General features: G+C 50.1%; 1 protein-coding gene across 3 annotated transcripts in view; it reads right to left on the reverse strand.

Annotated features, from left to right (window-relative positions):
* Window positions 1-15,048, reverse strand: part of ZBTB7C (zinc finger and BTB domain containing 7C) — a 327,812-nt gene that overhangs the window by 247,927 nt on the left and 64,837 nt on the right. For all 3 annotated transcript variants that reach the window (XM_079108989.1, XM_079108991.1, XM_079108990.1), the window contains one exon: window positions 13,076-13,299. The gene's annotated coding sequence lies outside the window, so the exon portion shown is untranslated. The remainder of the gene's footprint in view (window positions 1-13,075; window positions 13,300-15,048) is intronic.

A 15,048-nucleotide genomic window follows, 5' to 3' on the forward strand; every position in this document is an offset into this window, starting at 1 on the left:
AGTGACATGTCCCACTACATTCTAAGTGCTGGGTTGGGGTCCACTATCAACAGGGCATGGAGCAGACCCTCCAGTGAGGAGATAGGTAATGAAAGTTTGTTGTACGCTTATTTAAAGCTGTGATGCTCTGGTCTGCATGTGAGTGTCCCCTTAAAATTCCTATGTTAAATCCTAACCCTAAGGTGCTGGTATTAGGAGCTCAGGACTTTTGTAGATGACTAGGTCATAAGGGCAGAGCCCTCGTGGATGAGGTTAGTGCCCTTATAGGAGGCCCCAGAGAGCTTCCTTGAGGCTAAGGGAAGGCACAGCAAGAGAAGGCCACCTGTGAGGAAGTGGGTCCTCACCAGACACCAAATCTGCTGGTGTCTTGATCTTGGACTTCTCAGCCTCTGGATTGTAAGCAATAAATTTCTGTTGTTTATAAGCCACGTGGTCTATGGCATTTTGTTACAGCAGCCTGAACGGTCTAGGACTTGCAATAGGCTAAGGCACACCTAATGGAACCTCACCTGTCCCAGAGGGCCAGGGCAGGAAGAGCCCAGCTGCTCTGTCATGGATGAGCCAGAGTTAGCCCAGAGCAAGTAGAGAAAGCCCTCACCAGAGAGAGCAGGGTGCACACCTGCCAAAGCAGGAAAGAGCACCACTTCTTCTAGAAACCAAAAAGGAAGAGAGTGCAAGAGGGGGCTGGTGTGGTGGCAGGAAGTTGAGTGGCCCTGGCCATGTACTGATCAAGTACATGACGCTGAGACTTCTTTGGGATGCAACCCACTTTGAGGGTCCCAGTGAACTCAGACACACCTGGACAGGGACAGAGAGACAACAGAGAAGGCACATACACTAGAGCAAAGCTTCGGGGAAGAAGGCCACATGGTGAAAACACAAGTTCTTATTGCTGTTGCCTTACTGGATCTGAGGAGATCCTGGTACAAGGTGAGGCGCAGCAGCCTGTAACACTGTATGAATGGGCTCTTGGTGGCAGCTGGCTGCTGCACTGATTCTCATTCACAAGACTAATGTGAAATATGTGAAATATCCTTTTTTCATGCAATAGCAATGAAAGGACTTCACAAATCTGCAGCCAAATGAATGTACTTATGAGTAACAGGAATGTGTCATTTTATGACCACGTACAGACAAGGCTTCATCGAAGTTTGATCTCACATAGAAGAAAGCACTCCAGTCACTCAGGAGGGCAGGGATATACCAGCACAGGTCCCAAGTTGAGAAGGTGACTTCTGATTGGCCATTCAGGGGCTGGGGATTTAAACACGGTACTTCACGCCACTTGGATGCTTCTAGGACTATAAAATGTCAGGTGGGAAAGGTCCTCGGGTCTTGCAGCTCACCTGTGTGACAGGTGATGAAGGCCTTGCACAGGTTGCCCAGTCCACCAGCAGCAGATCTGGGAGGAAAATCCACAGCCTGTGAGGTCAGGCCACAGCCACCTCTCCTACTGGGTCCAGGATCCATCAGTCTCTGCCCAAGCCAGAGGAAAGGAAGCAAAGGCTCCCAACAGGCCTGCAGGCAGGCAAAGGAACCTGCACCCTCACAAGCACTTGGTGACTGTGGGAGGCTAAGGGGCTGGGGACAGAGTTGCTTGGAGGAGAGGGAACAAAGCACAGGAATCTGGGGACAAAGTCTTAATAATTTATCTGCTTATAGCTAATGCATACTCTACCTACTTCCAGCAAAGATTTGGGATGGTTTGTAATTAAACACATATATACAAAGCAGTTCAGATTGATGACAGACTGACAATTATTTTAATAGCAAAAACATGGAAAGGCCCAAGTATCTCTCCCTAGGGGACTGGTTAGATAAACTCTGCCCATGCATGCCATGGAATACTGCACAGCTACAAAAACCTGAGGAAGCACTCTACACTAATGGGAGATTTCTAGAATATAGAGCTAAGGAAATAAAATAAGCAAAGGGCAGAATGGAGTATACGGTCGTCTATGTTGTATATAGTAAAATGGAAAACTAACAATGTCCAAATTTCAGTGTTTTAGCACAACAAAAGAACTGGAAGAAGAAACCAAAAAGAAATGCAAAGGGTTGCCTGTATAGGGCAACAGGAGCAGTGTGGCAGGGGACAGGGACAGACTGAGAGGTGTTAGTATATACCTACAGCATTTTGGTTTTGATACATATAAATGCTGTACTATTCAAAAACCCCAATTCAATTAAACACCAGAGGAAAAGTAGGGCTGGAGCTGGGGCTCAGTGGTAGAGCGCTTGCCTCGCACATGTGAGATACGGGGTTCGATTCTCAGCACCGCATGTAAATAAATTAATAAAATAAAGCTTCATCAAAAGCTACAGATTTTTTTTTAATCTAAAGAAGAGGAAATTTAAATTATTGCAAGTGAGAGAGCCTGCAATTTCCCACTGCCTTTGCAGAAAAATGGAGGCTAATAGTTCTGTGACTGGGATCCCACTCTCAAAACGGCCCAGGAAGTAAGTCACCTGCCTCTGGCCAAGGAGGAAGCTGGGATCAGAGTACAGAGGGATCCAGGGGTGCCAGGCTCCATGTCCTGGGGGCCTGGCCTCCCTTCCGCCTCACTGGAAGGATCAGCATGAATGGCATGGGACCTGCCTGAGGCCAGCACCCACCTGTGTTTCTCTAGAGAGTGAGCCCACATTTGTTCCCAACCTGCCCCTCACTCACCAGGGTCCCAGCTCCTAACACTGGTTCCAGGAGCAAGCAAACTTCACTAAGTACCTGAGCAAGCTCCGGGCCCCTCCCTGCCCGGCACTCTGTCCACGGCTCCATCCCGCCCTCCCTGTGCCTTTCTCTCCCTGCTACAGGGTCTCCACCCCAGCTCTGGCCTGGTGCCCAAGTTCTTGGGAGCGGCGCCCATGCTGCTCAGCCACAGTACTTGTCAGCGGTGAGAGGGCCCCCAGCTGAGGATGGAGCTGCTCGCTGTGAATGTGCTCTTCCCCTCCCCGAGTCTCGCCTCCCATCCCTCACAGGCCACCCACCCACATGGCCACCAAAAGTTAAATTATTTATATCCCATTAATAGATTCTATCCATATTATAAAAAGCATATGATAAAGAATTAGTGTGATAAACATAAGCAGATATTTTTAAAGGATACATCAAGTGAAAACGTAAGCTGTGAGTCTTAATATACAACTCAATCTCATTTTAGTTTACATCATGGGTCTGGAAAAATATACCCATATTAAACAGCTATCTGTATAGATGTATAGACAAGGATATGGATGTGGATGTGGATGTGGATATGGATGTGGAAATGTGGATGTGGATGTGGATGTGGAGTAGATGTGAATACGGATATGGATGTGAATATGGATGTGGATGTGGATGTGGACATGTGGATGTGGATATAGATATGTGGAAATGTGGATGTGGATGTGGATGTGGATGTGGATGTGGGTGTGGATATGGTTATGGATGTGGATGTGGATAGAAATATAGATGTGAATGTGGATATGGATGTGGATATGGATGTGGATGTGGATGTGGATGTGGATGTGGGTGTGGATATGGTTATGGATGTGGATGTGGATAGAAATATAGATGTGAATGTGGATATGGATGTGGATATGGATATGTGGATGTGGATGTGGATGTGAATATAATAATTTTCTAAATCACTGATAGTGCTGATCTTTGGGGGAGAGTGGAGGCACTCAAGTTCCTTCATTCTCTCAGTTAAACACTTAAGCTGTTTGAATTTTTTTTCTTGTATGAAGCAGCTACTTTGGTAAACTGAGCAAAGATCTAATTCATTGCACACCTGCCATACACCATTGGGCTGGCACGCATGGTGTCTTGAGTCAGGGTCTCAGGGAGGAACTCCCCTCTCAACCCTGCCCCATCCATCCAGTAGGGACCTGAGGCCCAAAAGGGTCATACTTTTTTGCTTGGTTCCACACAGGAAGATGATGGCAAAGCTGGGACTCCTTTCTTCAAACACACAGCCCTGTGCTCTTTCCACTACAACATGTGGCTTTAAAACAAGTGCATGTCTTAAGGGGATTCTTTAAGACTGCTAAGGGGAAAAGTAGAGGAATAGTGGTAAAAAAAAAAAAAAAAAAAAAAAACGGATTTGGTGCTGCCGGACTCATTTACATGGCTGCCAGGTCAATACCATCACTTCTTAACAGTCAGCCATTGGCTAATGGAAGATTCCAGACAACTGTTCATTTAAAGATGAACCATTAACTGTAAATCAAAGCCCGGAGTGAGTGCTGAGTTACAAAACTAATTAGAATAAGTGGGTAAATGGATGTCTGGTCTCAGCCCGAGTGGCCACCTGTTTTCCACCAGGGCTGGGGAAGATACATCCTCTGACTGACAAACGCAGCAGAGGCTCAGGTAGGCTTCTGTAAGAGTGGCTTTCTAATGTAGATAGGATGGCCGCTGTCTCCCCGAAAGGCAGATGAAACGGCAGGCTGCACATTAATCCATTAACGAGCATTCTTAAGCCTTCGGTTCCAGTGAGCACGGCTGCTTCCAACGCAGAAAGGTATTTCCAGACGTTCTGTGGATCCTCCAGTGTTGTCACCTTCAGTGCTGAGCCTGAGCAGGCAGTTACGGACAGTGTGAGTGGCAGAATTGGGTGCCAGCTCTTCCTGGCCTTACCATGCTGTGGGGGCTGTGGAGAGCTGGAAAAGTGCATACTGACATCCCTCCCATGCTGGGCACAGACACAATTTGCCACTCTAAGACTTTATCTTCTGGGTGTGGTTTCTGTCAGTGAGTTGCATATTGATACAATAAGTGTTTTTAATGTTTGACTAGCTTCTCTCTCTTGGAAGTGTTCGTGCACAAGCTGCCCATGGAAACCTCTCTCCACAGTTCATCGGCGTTGGTAAGGCAATTTAATTATTTCCATTTCATAGCCAAGGAAACCGAGGCCCAGGGCAACTTGTCCCATGCTTCATTACTTCTTAGTGGAAGAGGTAAAAACTGAAGCTCCTGAGGTCCCTGGGATCAAAAGTTCTCTCCACTCATCTCATTTTGTCCTCTCCACAATCCCAGGAGGGAGACTCAGTCACTCCGCCTTACACTAGAGGACATGGAGGCCCAGGAAGACCATATCACCTGTTCCACATGGCAGAGCCAGAACTCAAAGTTGAGTCTCCGAGGTTGCCATACAAGTCCACAGTGGGCTGACTGGACCAGGAACTGAGAAAGTCCTTTCCCAAAATATCAATACTAACAATAGCTCCCACTTCATGAGCTAAGCCTTGTCCACCCAGGACTCTTAAGGACAGGGCATGTGCTCAGCATGTCTTTAAATCCTGGCATGGCTTGGGGCAAGGCACTCAGGCACTGGACACACCTTGTTGAGTATCCGTCACGATGCTGACCTTTTTCTTTCATTTGCTCTGTGCAAATTAGAGGATACTGTGGGCTCTTAGGTGGCATGTGGTCTTGACTTCACATCCCAAATGACTCCACGCATGGCCCCAGCCGTCTCTCTGCACCTAGGAAGCCCTGCTGGCCTCTGGTGTCTCACATACCTTTGCCTCTACCTAAGCCACTGCACCCACCTTTGCTGACATTCCTCACTTGGGTTGTGCCTCCCACTGCCCTCAGGAGCGGCTCCATGATGATAATGAACGTCTCTACTTTGGGGCTTGGCTATCAGTTGCATCATGCTGCTTTGTCTCTGTGGCTTGAAGAGAGGACAGGAGTGAGTGAGAGCAGATGAACTGAGCAATTCCAGCTTTTCTAGGCTCTGATGGGAAGAAGGAAACAGGGGAGATGGAATGGAAGTGGCAGGAGTGGCTGGGAGGACAGGGCCGGGGGAGCACCAGCCCCTGCTCTGGACAGGGAGGACCTATGCCCCCAAGTCAGATATCTTAACCCAAACAGGGTTTTTAAGTGCTCATCTGCGGAATGTGGGTATGCGGGGGCAGGGGCTAGGGCAGTATTCCAGCTGAGTGATCCCTCTCCATCTAAATCTTCCCAGGCTTCCAAGCCACCTCGCTCAAGTGACCTTCACCCCAGGCAAGAGCAATCCCCCTTTCCTTTGGAACCTCAACTGCTGATCCTCCCCAGAGCTGGGTGGCTCTGATGGTCCCATCACTGCTTATTCTTACGCCTCTCCAACTCCACCATGAACCCTCAAAAGGCAGAGAACTTGTCTTACCACCTCTGCGTCTCCCAAGTTTGTGACACCTGCGAACAGTCACCAGCTGGATAATGATGGACTGCACCCTGTATACAAAGCCCTGAGCACAAGCGCACCAGTAAACATCTGTGGACTGACTTTCAGAAATCAGCACCACACGATCATCACACACAACCTCTGGATGTGGGCTTTCCAGCTAGTGGAGTAGATGGCAGCGGAGAAGCAGCTCATCTTACAGACGGAGAAACGGAGGCTCGGAAAGGGAAGTGGTTGCACAACAGCTGGCGACCTGAAACAGCTCTGGACCAGCATCTGACCTAATCTGACTTTCCTTGCAGGGGCTGGAGGTTTCTCTTTCCTCCATAGCACATGACAGATCAATTTGGGGGACACTGCTTTGCTGTAGCCCACTCTCTTCCACAATGTACAGAACCACCAGAAACCAAGGTCCTTGAGGAGTCTCTCTGGCTTCGTTGAACACCACCTTCTCCACACTTACCTTAACTAGCAGCACTTCTGCATGTGACCCTGCAGTATTGTGTCCTGGGTACCTGTTCTGCCCCGTTCCCTTCCTAAAGGGTCGACTGTGCTCCCAGGAGAAGCTGTGTATCACTGAACTAGCAAAGGCTTAAGCCAGATGAGCGGAGCTCTGAAGGTAAAATCTTAGGGTCAAACAGCTAGTAGGGACATTTCTTCTTCACTTTTTTCTTTTGCTTTCTTTCTTTCTTTTTTTTTTAACACACGCACACAAAATAGAAGGTTGTGATAAATCCCCACACACCCTTCACTAGTCACCAACCAGCTTAAATGGGGCTCGGTATTCCACGGCATTTGCTTTATCCATTCCTCTTTTTCCTAAAATCTTTTAAAGGAAATCCAAGACATTGTATCAAGTGATCTGCAAACACTTCTGCACGTGACACCACCACAAGGCCACACAACCTAAACAGCTGGCACGATTGCCTACGACCTAACACCTAGCCTGTGTTTAATCTCCCAGGTTCTCTCCAACGCATCCTTCTGCTGTAGGTCAGCTTGAATCTGGATTCAAACAAGTCCCACAGCCTGCATCTAGCTGGTGTGTCTCTTTCTTAAACGATAACAATGCCCCTCACCCCTTTTTCCCATTGATGTCATTGATGCTGGTGAGATTAGGTCATTGTCCCGGGCGCTTGCCTTGGTCTGAATTTGCAGACAGCCACTGTTGTGGGGTTTCTCGTGTTCCTCCGGCCCCTGTATAAGTGGTAGTGAGATCCACAGCCTGCTCAGGGCAGGCTCAGCTTCATGGCAAGAGCAGGCCACAGGTAGCACCATGTCCTCTCCTTCCTGCTGCATCTGATGCAATGGTCCATGGGTTTGGAGGGTGACAGAAAAATCCTTTTGACAAACTGAGTTTTCCTGCTGTCTCCAAATTCATAGCACATTCTGGAGGTTTCATCTGGATACATCTCTAACCAAGGATTGGCCCATTTTTCTACGATATTGCAGACCACTCTCCCATCTCTCTGTCCTACAATTCTATCAGTCTGCTCTTGCCTACCCTGTCTTTGGGTTTTCTTTTACCTTTCTTTCTTCTTTACTTTTCCTTTAAGAAAAGACATGTTAATTACCAGACAAGCTGGGAACCTCAGTTCCCTCTCAGTCCCAGCCGACCACGGAGTCCAGGAGCTGAGCTGAAGGCCCAGGGTTTCAAGAGCCTGTGGGTTTCTCCGCCCACATCTCAGGAAACAAGTCAAGATCTCAAGGAGAAAACACAGAGTTGATCATAATAAATATGCATCCAAATTTTTTAAAAACCAAATTACACAAATCAAGCTTATTCTGAGAGGTTCACATTGCCTGGGGTCTCTAGTGCGCCAATCAGCATAATTAAATAGGAAGATCTCTCTGGAATTGATTGTGGTTTTCACGTTTTCTTTTTTTTTTTTTTATCATCCGAAGACCATTTCAGTGAGATGATTTTAAGCTAATAAGAACCCCCAAATTAGAAACTAATTAAGGAGATGGAAAATACAAATGTATTTGTTTTTAGTCGGGCACTATTTTTATCAGAAGAATCATGAAAAATTAAAATTGTTAAATACATGTATGAAGGTTGTCAGTCAAGGGCAATGTGGCTTTCTGCTTCTCCCTGATGCAAAATTTAAGGTGATATATGAGGAGCTTCTCCCTGTGGGCCCCTAGGAAGCAATACAGACGCTAATTTCACAGAGCAGAATGACACAGTGCCAGATTTGGCAAGGAAAGGGTGCTGTGATAATGGCAAACCCTGGGCCACGAAGGGCCTTTGTGCTTCTCGCTCTCAGAACATGTGCAGCAAAATCAGAGAGGGCACTTTCTCGTGACCATTTAAGGGAGCTGAACGGTTAAAGCTCAGGGAAGTGAAGAGATCTGCACAGGGTCACACAACAAACTAAGAAAAAGCCAGGACTACTGCCCTATCTAAATGCTCTCCATTCTGTAGGTCCCCCACATATAAACACTGATCCCCAAATATGCCATAAATTACCTTCTAAAAGAGATGCTAAGTCACATGACACTGGTTTAAAGGATTCTTAGGATTCCTGACATCTTGAAAGCTCAGGGCCCAGGAGAGGTGGTAGGGAGCAGGAGCTAGCTGCAGGGCATAGGGAGGCCTATCCTGCAGGGGCTAAGTCCTATCTACAGTGACCTGAACACCATATGCCCAGTGTCAGAAGCCCATCACCCCCTGCAACGTGGTCCCAACCTTGAAAGCCCAGGGTCAGTGCTAGGGGCCTAGAGTGTTCTCATTTGTTTTCAAAGCCTGGGCCCCAATTCTAGCAGAGCTGACACTCAGTTCCCCATGTCACCACCTGCACCTTCTGATCCCGCTCCCGACAACCAGGCAAGGAGGATGTGGGATCAGCCCAGATCCCTCCTTCAGGAGAAAAACAATCCTCTCCAGACCCACTCCAGGGGGTGGGCAGGGCCGGCGGCTTCTTCAGATCTGCAGCCTTGCTCTCTTGTCCCAGGAAGGATGGATTATGGACACCCATGATAATCTGTGTGGGTCCCAAACTCAGGGAACCCCGTTAGAGACCCCGCCCACCAGACCGAGGGAAAATAACGACATCAGAGGCTCCTATCACTGCCGTGAACAGACAAACTCTTCCCTTCTCCCAGAGGAGAACCGGCAAATCAGAGATCACCCTGGGGTGGAGCCCCCGGGGCCGCACTTTGCTGAGTCGGGGGAGGACATGCGCAGTGCATCACCTGTGGCAAGATGGAGAGAGGGGTGCTTCAGAATCCCAGCGGCAGCCTCCACCCAGCTCCCAGGTCAGACGATTCCCACCCGGGAATTAGGGGTCTCAACAATTGATGACTTCACAGTGGACTGCCACACTCACGCTCACGTGAGTCTCAGGAAGACCCCAGAGGACAGAGATTATTTAACTCATTTTTCAGATGGGCTGGGCATGGGGAACTTGACCTTGTGGAGTGCGGACCTCATGCCAGCTCCCTGAGGAAGATACTAGGTTAAGGAAGGAGAAATTACTGCTTTCTGCTGGCGGCCGCAGGGGCTAGTCTCAGAATAACAAGAAATGTACCCCTGTTTCCCAACCCCCAGAAAGAAGAGCCATATTTCCTGAGTGTCCTAAGAGGAAGTTATCTGTAATTTTATGGCCATGAAAAGAGGTAAGGTAGGGATGGGCCTTTATTTTGAAGGCTGCTGCTGGAAGCTGGAGAGAGAGGGCTGAAGGATACACAGCTTTCAGGGGAGGACCCCTCGGTTGGCCCCCAGGACAGTTGGGATGACAGAGTGGTTGGCAACCTTCAGCCCACTGGAATCCACTTTGGCAATGTTGACACCCTAGAGACCTGGCATCCCCTGTGGCAGGGCTGGTGTCGGGACACAAGCCAGATGCAGGGGTCTGCCTCCTTCAGATAACACTCGGGTCTGCAGAAGGATGGGCCACAGCAGCTTCCTTCACCAGCGTGGGCGAAGCCCAGGCCTCTCTCAACGATCCCCATTTTTCCTCAACTGCCAAGCCCCCACAGTTCCCAGGCACCGGAAGGGTGGAGACAGCAGCAGAAATGCCGGCTAGCAAACTTCTGCCAAACTCAGCCAGTAAGGGAACTCAGAATTGTTTTCATTCGATTTGGGAAAATAAAAGGAATCATTTCTTGACATGGAGTGTCACAGAGCCATTTATTCATTATTTAGTTAGTCCTCAGAGTTGCCCAGAAAGATAGACATCATTAGGTTCATTTTCACTGAAGCTTCTGAGGCCCAGGGGACTTTAGGAGAGGATAAGTCAGGTTCCAGAACCCACAAGTGGCCCAGTCCTGAACCTAGCTGGTGAGCCCTGGAGCTAGGGCTGGCTCCTGAGGACACATGTCACCTTCTAGAGCCATTGAGATAGAATTTATTATTCAAGCAAATTTCTCCAAGGATTCATTGTGGACCTTTCATAATAGGGCAATGTAAAGAGTAAATCTGGTTTTTAGCTCAGGATTCACCCTGGGTGCTCCCTGGCAAGAGACTCCAGATTCCAGACCTGTGTTATACAACCAGTAGCCACTAGCCACATGTGGCTACTGCACACCTGAAATGTGGCTAGTCCCAACCAAGATGTGCTATAAGCATAAAATGCACCATGGCCTTCAAAGACTTTCTATGAAAAACTATAAATATCTCCTTCCTAAGTTTTTACATTAATTACATGTTGAAGTAGTAATATTTTGGACATATTGAGCTAGATTAAATATGTTACTAAAACGAATTTCACTTGCTTATTTTCACTTTTTTCAATGTGCCTACTAGCAAATTTAAAATGACTGGCGTGCCTTGTACCTGCGGCCCACCCTCTGTCACTACTGGGTTACCGCATTGTGGACCCCCAGTCTTGCCTGGGCTTCTGCACACACCCACCACCCCCCACCCCCAGCCCCTGGAACTGTGTTGGAAGCAGGAGTCGAGACTCTCCAAGCATTCTGAGAATGTGCTCTCTTCTCCACACCTCACCAGACTCCTGGGCTGCCCCTCCTGCCTCCTGTCTTACTCCCGCTCAGCAGCGAGCCCAGACCTCGAATAGGCAGTCACCCGTCCTGAGTGCTAGGGTCCACTCTAAACCACATTTTCTGTGGCCAGAGGAGTTCTGACCGCCAGGGTCTCAAAGCCCAGGCCTTAAACGCTGTCAGTCACCAAATGAGTCAGAATGAATTTCTCCCAGCTACCCTGTTCCCGATCAGCAAACCTGAGTTCCACCCAGGGCAAAATAACCTAAGTCAATGAGATACACTGATGGCTTATGGTGGTGCCGGCTGCTGGGCGCAGGGCTCTGCACTTTTATTGTATTTAATTCCCCTCCCCAGCCGAGATGTGAGACAGGTTGTCCCTGTTTTGAAGACAAGGGCCTGCGGCTCCCGGAGGCCTGGACCTGGCTTTGGGCTTTTTTCTCTGCCACACACACCCTCGCCAGGGATTAGGTCACATCTCATTCACTGCTTTTCTGGCACCGGGTGTGGTGCCTGATCCACGTAGGTACTTGGTAAATACCAGCAAAATCAGCTGAGAAGGTCAGGCACAGCCAGGCCTCTGCTCTGTCCATCTCGGGTCAGAAGGCACGCTGCCCCTTCCCCAAGGCCACGCGTGTGATAGGAGTCCTCACCCAACCCCACAGGGCTGGGCCTTTGCTGCCTCCACCCTGTTCTCCACAACGTCCCCCCACAAGGCCCTGCCCAGGTCCCAGCCACACTTTACATGTGCGAGCCACCGGCCCACTGACAGCTGGGGCCTGGGGATTCCCCAGGGCTAGCACCCCAGGCATCTGCGGGTGCTGCTGCTCCCCACTAAGCCCCTCAGGCATCACCAGTCCCTGGGCTCAGCTCCCCCTCTGTTTTACCACACAAGACAGGACTCACGTCCTGGGTCTGCCTGGTGCCTGTGGCTGGCCCATTTCCCGAGAGCTGGGCTCAGCTTTCTGGATCCCTTCAACTTACTCTTTCTGCCTGATTTAGAACAAGGCCACCCAGAAGTCCTGCTGCTCTGCCCCTCCCCAGCCCTTGGCTCTGACCCTGAGGACCCTGACGCTGGCCTGTGCTGGAATGGAATTTGCCACACCCTCTTGGGCCTCCTGCTCCAGGCCATTGGCCCTTCTCCCCTTTCCCTGCTCAGTTTCCCAAGCCTCCAAGCTATTTTTGCTTCCATCTCAGTCTGCCATTTCCTCCGTGGTGGAAGCTGCCAGAGTGGTACCCTGCCCGGCACGCACAGTGAAGACTGGACAAGCCGCAGGAAAAGACTTGGACATCGGATCCAAGCTCACCTTTGGGGTGTCCAGCCTGAGAGGTCCCCTCTTTCTCACTCAACTGCCAGACAGACCCTGCACATCCTCTCCAGACCCCTATTCATGACCTACCCGGCCACCTTTGGTCATCTTCCATTCGCCTGGCACCCTTGAATGGATGGGGGAGCCACTGTCCTCTCTTCTTCTTTTCATGAGGATGGCTGACCCATCACCACACTCTGTCACTCAAGATCCGAACCAGACCTGAAGTCCTCCCAACCAGTGAGATGTCCGGATCCACGCCTCACGTGTCCCAGATGCAAGGAAGAGCTTCTGTGCCTTCCCTGCCTCTGTTTCCCCACTGACACAAATTCCCGCCTCCCACAGGCGCTGACAGAAGTAATGACTTCTTGATTTGTTACTCTGAGTTCCTCAAATAAGACCTGCTACATCCATAAAGGCATCAAGCCTTCCCACAAGGCAAGGAAGTGAACCCAGCTGATGCTAAATCTTCCGGTGCATGGCTCCAGCAAGCACGTGGGCAAAAACTAATAACTATAAAGCATCCATCCATCATCTTATCAGGCCTGCCTGTGCTTTGTTTGCATAGTTATCTTCCCCAGGGTTGACACTTTGTGTCTCCTGCAGGCTGATATATTCTCCTACCTGCCATATCATTCATAAAGGATAGACGAGCTTCAGGTTCATTACCTGTCATTACACCATGTACATGTCGCCGGGGCCCGAAGCATCGATTCTTCTTGAGTCACCCCAGTGGTGCAGCCCCCAACTCAGAGGCTTCAGGTCCAACAGGCTGTGGATTAGGCTCCTCCTCAAGCCCTGGGTGGGCTGCACGCCATCCCTTCCTCCTCTCTGGCTGACCCACTCCTCCAGGATGGGGAGCCTTCTGAGTTCCCAGCTGCTTCAGAGGGGATCTGCAGGGAGAAGAGAGGCCCCTTTCACCAACCAGGACTGCAGATGCACGTCTAGTTGTGAACTGGTCTTAAATCTTCAAGCCATCCCTTTATTATTCTTTATTATTACTTCAGTGCCTGGTGACTACACAACTCTGTCATCCTGGGCTTTTAGTGACCTGGTGATGTGTCCTGCTCCAGACACACACACACACACACACACACACACACACACACACACCCTCCATTCCTATTTTCTTATCTCTGCATATTTCATTCTGTCTGAAAGACCCACCTTCCAATCAGGCAAGCAAATCCTGGCCTTCGCTCAGAGTTTAGCTCAGACCCACCAAAAGAACCTCTGAGCTGTAGCACCACCCCAGGAAAGGGGAAGGAGACACGCTCCACCCAGGAGATGTGCAAAGAACAAGGCTGTGGACCATGGAACAGTCCTCTACTCTTCTCGCCAGGCCCCCGAGGCAAGACTTTGAAGTGCTGTGGTCTGGGAGGCTCCAGGAAAGCCGCCCACCTGTGGTTGTGATGAACCTCTTTCCAAAGCCCTTCTCAAAGCGAGAGACAAGGGAGGGATGCGGAGCTCCCTACCCATCCCTGTAGGGCTCCACTAAGTCACCACATTTCAGGGTCAAGCTCATGGCTCACGCTCAGCCAGGAGGTGCCAGAGCACCTCCAGCTACAGCCACCCTGCCTCGCTCATCCTCGGGCACTGGGTCCGTGCTGGCCACAGCCCTGTACCTCTAACTAGGCCTGGCCTCCAGCTCCTGGGGGTGGAGGGGGCAGGCTCCCACTGCCCACAGGGTGACCTGAGCTCCACACCAACCTTGGGAGCTCCTGCAGGCCTCAGCGGACCACTGCTGAGGAGGTGCTGTCGGAGAGGGAGAGCAGTCCCCAGGGACCCAGCGCCGCAGGCCAGAAGAGGCACCATGGGCAGGGTAAGGGCAGCAAGGGAAGGGAGGGGCAAAGTCTTCCTCTGGACTTGTTAAGTGTGGCGATTTTGTAAATGGCAATGTCTTACTTGCCACATATACAATGGCTGATGCCTTTCTGGCTTCTTTTACACTGCATTTGGCAGTTCTGTGAAGGGGTGTTTCAAAGATGAGGAAACAGACGCTCAGAGAGGTTGAGAAGCTTGCTGGAGGTCTAAGGTGGTGTCAGAGTCAAGACCGGATTTTCCAACTCCCAGGCATCATTCTTTCCAGCCAGCTTCGGTGGGAGGTGGATTTCATCTCCTTGCCAAGTCACCCCAGGGGTAGTGGGTGGGTGGGAGTGAGGAGGGGCCGGGAACAGGGGCCAGTTCACCCTGCTACGGGGTGTGGGGGAGAACAATCGGGCCTTTGGCTTCTTCGCTGATATGAAGGCCTGAGAAGAAAGCACGCAGCAAACCGAGTGATAAACAGGGAAGACAGGAACGTGGAGGTGCCTGTCAACAGAGCAGCTCCGGCAGACAGGAAATGGGCTGTGATAAAGAGCCACAGATTCCAGGGAAGGCCATGCTGACCTTGAGCCTCCTGGGCCGCTTGGCCTCCACAGTTTGGTCTCCAAGGCCCTTCTGTGCAAAAGAACGTGGGGGCTTAGAAGCCCCTTTAAAAAGCAAGGCAGTTGTTGTTGTTGTTATTATTATTATTATTATTATTATTTGGTAGCAGGGACTGAACCCAGGGGCACATAACCACTGAGTCACATCCCCAGCCCTTTTTATTTTTTATTTTGAGACAGGGTCTCCCTACGTTGCTTAGGGCCTTGTTAAGTTGC

This window comes from Sciurus vulgaris, assembly GCF_902686455.1.
Source record: "Sciurus vulgaris genome assembly, chromosome: 13".
NCBI classification, from domain to species: Eukaryota; Metazoa; Chordata; class Mammalia; order Rodentia; family Sciuridae; genus Sciurus; species Sciurus vulgaris.